Here is a 6,000-nt window from a genome sequence, read left to right as displayed (position 1 = left end):
TATATTGAGTGTATAGTCTCTTCAGTGTGTACCATGTAAATACACTGATAATAAAGTGTTGCACAGAGAATTGTTTTACAAGTTACACAGTAATTTGTAACCTTGTTGCACTTTTTATTAAGTGGACAGTTCCTGAGGAGTTACAATGCAAGTACACTGAATAACAAGATGAAACCTATTAGTACTGCAGTCTAATTCTAATTCAGTTTTCACAATTTAAAAACATGGTACAGACACCAGAGTCATCATGATTTCTGAAAAGTTTCAGTGTGTTCCAAACTGGTATGCATTATTGAAGACTGGACGTGCAAGTGTCCAGTCTTCAATACTATCATTCATGTACAAATGATGTTGACTCTTGCGGGCATACCATGCATTTGTGAAAACTATGCATTAGAATAAGAATAATTGATTAAATAATTCTTGTTACATTTGAAAAAAATTACATTACAGATTTTTTTCTACTTGTTCACACAGTGATGTTTTAATTTTATTTGTCATAGTAGGGGCACTTGTTGTCACAGTGCCTCACAGCAAGACGGTCGCTGGTTCGAGTCCTAGTTGGGCAAGTTGGTGTTTCTGTGTAGAGTTTACATGTTCTCCCCGTGTTCATGTGGGTTTTCTCTAGCTGCTCTGGTTTCTCCCACAGTCCAAAGACATGCGCTATAGGTGAATAGGATGAACTAAATTAGCCATAATGTATGAGTGAGTGTGTGAATGTAAGAGTGTATGGTTGTTTTCCAGAACTGGGTTGTGGCCGGAAGGGCACTGTATAAAACATATGCTGGAATAATTGCCGGTTCATTTAATAAGGGACTAAGTCAAAGGAAAATGAATGAATGAATGAATGAATGTTATAGGAGGCTATACATTAAAGTGCTTTTACACATTTTATCTCAAGCAAAGCAGCAGGCTAGATGTGCAAGTATGTCTATGCATGTTTAATACAATCAAAAAGGAGTGACAATGACAATGTTTCTGTTCTTTTTAATGAATCATGGAGCTAAATAGTCATTTTATGTAATAATAAATATTTCTTTAAAAGTGTTTCAGTTAAACGTGAAGTGATAATAGACATTTACTACATTTACATTTATATCTATCTAACATCTGTCATATACACCTTAAAAATATTACAGTTCAATAGTACACTCTCAGAAATAAAGGTACAGGAGCTGGCACTGGGGCAGTACCTTTTCAAAAGGTACATATTTGTACCTGAAGGGTACTTTTTAGGTACCTTTGTGTACTAATATTGGGTACTAATAACACCTTTAAGTACCACTGTAGAGTAAAGAGACATGCTTGAAACAAACATAAAATCAGCCAGAAATTTGGTGTTAAGAAACAGATTAAAATCAGGGTGTTAAGAAATCAATGATGCTGCTGCCACACAAATTAAACATGACTGTAGACAATCAAGACAGTTTCTATTTGAAATAAATGTTGATTTTGAATTTTATATTCATGATGATCATGAATAACAAGTCCACAAACATTGTTAATTGTTTGAATATTCCAATATGTAACCAAGTTTTCAATATATAGTGTGTGTGTGTGCATGTGTGTGTGTATGTTGGAGTGCGTATGAGTATAAGTTTTTGTAGTGTAAAAATTGTTTAGTTTCTGGGCATAGGTGTTACTACGCCTAGTTTAGGGAGGCTGTAACTTTTGCAATTAGCTCAAAAACTTACACTAAATTATTGCCTTAGTCCTCTTTAAGTTTGATATGAAAACGTCTGCAGAATTAGGCTCCTACCTGTCTTTTGTTTTTCATTTTACCAGCAAACCACAGCTGTGAAGAGCGAGAGAACAAGGTGTGTGTTTATCGATAAATTGTTATATCTGCTTATTTGCAGTTCTTTGCTATAGATACACTTTTATCACTTTTACCCCAATGTCATAGGGGAGCAATCGGGTTTCTCATCTACTGTTTCCTCTGTGTTCACCTCATCATCACAGCTGATTCTTCCAGCAGAAAATGTACTCTTAATGAACATTTTGCTATTTTTATTTCAAAATAAACTATATAAAACACATTACAGTGCATGTAGCATTAACTATACCATTCAGTCTTGCACAAAAAGGATTAAACACAGTGAGAAAACCACTTAGTAAATGTACTTATTTTAACTGACAGAGAAAGACATCATGTTTTGTATTAAAAATTATTTCTTATATTATTTTGATTCAGATCGTGAAATATGTGAATTAGCCTGTATGTTTAATATATATATATATATATATATATATATATATATATATATATATATATATATATATATATATATATATATATTTTTTTTTTTTATTATTAATTAATTTATTTATTTATATTTATGCAATTTAATTATAAAAGTGGCAGTTTCATTTAGTTAATACATGGAAACAAAAAAGATGTACTTGAATAAAATGGTTTTATTACAATAAACAGGTGTATGAAGCCTATTTGGCTCATTCAGAACTCTACAGGTTATGTCTGTTTCTACAATACAGTGGAATACCGATTGTTTAGCATACAACCCTACCATATTAGACAAACATTTTTAAATTTATCACTATTAAATTATTACTTTGTAATATTTCTTATATTACTCTGTATTTTTAACATTATAAATTAATATATATAAAATTTTATTAATATATTTTTTCAACCTTATAAGGAGCTGAGGCCCCCTAAAATGAAAATCCTAAAATCGCCCCTGCTGCTGGGTCAAAACTGACCAGAAGGACAACCATTGTAACCTAAATGTCCTTCATGAAAATATAAAAATAGAAAATGTAATTTTTGTTCTAATGTTGGAAGGATTTTAGAAAAAGTCACCAAATTATAAAAAACTCAAAACATTGTTTAGTTCATTTCAAATGTATTTTTTATTTTATTTTCATGTTCACTGCTCATTTTTGTCAGATAATCAAGTTGAGAGATTCTCAGAAGGGGACGACTGTCTCACAATCACAACAGGTATGCAGCTGCATGCATTACAATTAGTGTTTTTTCAAGTATTTTACATGCAAATTGTAGGATGGATTTTATTTATTTATGAAATTTAATTTACTTTCCTAAACACAAAGTGTTTATTTTTTACCACTACTGATTCTTTGTAAAGCAGATCATGTTTGTTTGCAAAATGCTGGATCTGTTTGTAAAATATTTTCAAAAAATTTGCTCCACATTTGGTCAGCTAGATTTAGAGGGGTTTTACTAGATTGGCAGGCTGGTCTTGATTGCTGAGACACCAGCTACTCCATCTTAAACAAAAAGGTACTAGTAAAACATGCTTAGGTCACACTAAAAAAAAAAAGTTTTTTATCACAGTATATGATATTATCACAGATATGTCCTAAGCTGCAAAATATTTAAACAGGTATAATAACAAAAAATACTTGAAGTAATTGCATTACTGTACAAACGTTCAGAGTAAATAAATATTTAAAACACTAAATTGCAAAAGGATGATAAATTAAAAAAGGTAACACTTTACAATTAAATATCCTTGCTAAAATTAGTTAAAGAGATAGTTGACCCAAAACATAAATTCTGTCATCATTTACTCAGCCTTCACTTGTTTGACTTACTTTTTTCTTAAACACAAAAGAAGATATTTTAACGAATACTGCAAACCTGTAAACATTTACTATAGTATTTGTTTTTCCTACAGCAGAAGTGGTTACTAGGTTTACAGCTTTCTTTAATTTTTTTTTTTATTTTTGTCAACAGAATAAAGAAACTCACAAAAGGTCCAGGAGTGCATTACCTAATTTAAACATGCATACACTGTAAAGCCCAACAGTCAACTCTATTAAATGAAATTAGTGTAGTTAACTCAAAATTGACTTAAAGTTAACTCTGCTCACTTGAAAAGAGTTTTAAACTTAGTGTTGAAGGTAATGAGTTATTTAAATACCTCATTACTTCAACTTGGAGCTAGTTCACAGAGCTCATATAGATTAGTTTTTTTTTTACTCAAATTGTTTATAGCAATCGGTTTCCTCAAACGGTTTTAAGTTGCCTTAACTTGTTGGGTTTTCCAGTACTCAATTGGTTTTAATTCACTTCATTTACTGGGTTTTATGGTGCTCAAATTGTTTCGTTTACTAAAATGGATTAAGTTCACAGTACTCATTAGGATTAGTTTTTGAACTTAAATGGTTTGTTGCAATCAGTTTTCTCAGTTGGTTTGAGGTACCTTAACTTTTTGGGTTTAACAGTGTACTGTACCTTTAACATTTTCTAAACAGTGAGTAAAAATGTGATTTCTGTTTTCTGGAACTTGCATGTGTGCAAAATATAATTACAAACCCAAAACATTACACACATGCTTCAAAACATAGTTATCGTGTCATTAATTTTGCCCAGGCCTCCAAAAAAAAAAGTATTTTTGTCATTGTGTGGGCCACACTGGCCAAACTTTTATTCATCATGACAATCAACCATGGAAACTAAGGTTGTCTAAAAATAAAAATAGTAATAAAAAAATCAAATATTTGTTAAGAAGAGTCAATAATACATAGAAAAAAAATTATATTTGTATATATACAGTAATTTTTTTGTACAAATGTATCAAATGTATTACATTTACAAATGTGTAGCTCTTCTGTGAGTATGCTCCTATAGTTTAGGGTTGTTAAAGTCCTCCATTCTCAAAAAAAAAAAAAAAAAGGTACAGTAGTTCTTGTGCTGTGGGCAATCTACATATGTATATGCTCCCAAACTTGATAGGTTAATAGGGTGATTCAAATTGTATTGCAATTAGAGGTCAATTTAGCAAATATTGCAAACAAAGTCAATGTAAGATATTTATGAAATACACATGATTGGGTAACACTTTACAGTCACAGTACATGAATCATGATGTGTTGATATATAAACTAAACATTACTTTATTATGAATTGATGATGAGTTAAGGCGTGCGCTAATCATGAACTTTAACAACAATATGAGTCAGATGAGTTCATGTGTGAACAATGGCTACCTTAATTATTTGTTAGTACATGATTGTTTGTATATTAATGTATTAATTACAACATTAGTTTATGCTTAATTTAACCATCATGATCTCATGATATCTTAATATATAGTTATATCATGACTTTACTTGGAGGGGCACATCATCATTAACCTATTCTTAACAACTCATGAACTCATTATAAACTTGACGTCCATCTAGTGTGTTTACTCTGAATAACAATAGAAAAGTGTTCTGTCAACATCAGCATTACCAGTTTAATCACAGGAGTGTAGTTAAGGATGAGTTCATGATGATGTGCCCCTCCAAGTAATGTCACAACATAATTATACATTAACAGCTCATGAGTTCATGTTGGTTACATTTAGCTTAAAATTAAATGTTATTTAATACAGTAACAACATGTACTAACAAGTAATGAAGGTAGCCGTTTTTCACACATGAACTCATGTTGTAGTTAAAGTTAGTTCATGATTAGTGCACGCCTTAACTCATCATTAATTCATGATAAAGTAATGTTAAGTTTACATATTAATACATCATTATTCATATACTGTTATTGTAAAGTGTTACCCATGATTGTATACAAATCGTTCCTTATTAAATGTATTGTTTTCAGTGTGATTGCTTACATAAAGCAAAATGATTTTAAAAAATCGATTAAGTTTGATCAACAACCCCAATGCAATTAGTTGTTGTGCAAACTACAGACAATCATACCTACTGTTTGCACACATGCCAAGGCAATCAATAAGAAGTTCCAATCTGATGTGAACAAAAATATAATTGTTCAGAGACCTTAAATGAATTGTTTTATTTTTAAATCCACTTAATACAACAGATGATGAGTTATTAGGCATTGACTATGAATTTAACTTCACCTAAGATTAATAAATGCTTTTGTAGTAGTCATTAAATTTGCTTTAGTTAAATCAACTGACATTAGCAATTGAAACCTTGCTGTACAAAGTTTACGCCCAAAAGACCTTTAAACAGTCACTGAATTTTTTATGTCGTAGGCCAGACTTA

Source organism: Danio aesculapii, chromosome 2 (assembly GCF_903798145.1).
Source record: "Danio aesculapii chromosome 2, fDanAes4.1, whole genome shotgun sequence".
In the NCBI taxonomy this organism is placed as follows: domain Eukaryota; kingdom Metazoa; phylum Chordata; class Actinopteri; order Cypriniformes; family Danionidae; genus Danio; species Danio aesculapii.
Note: the sequence above shows the minus strand (reverse complement) of the source record.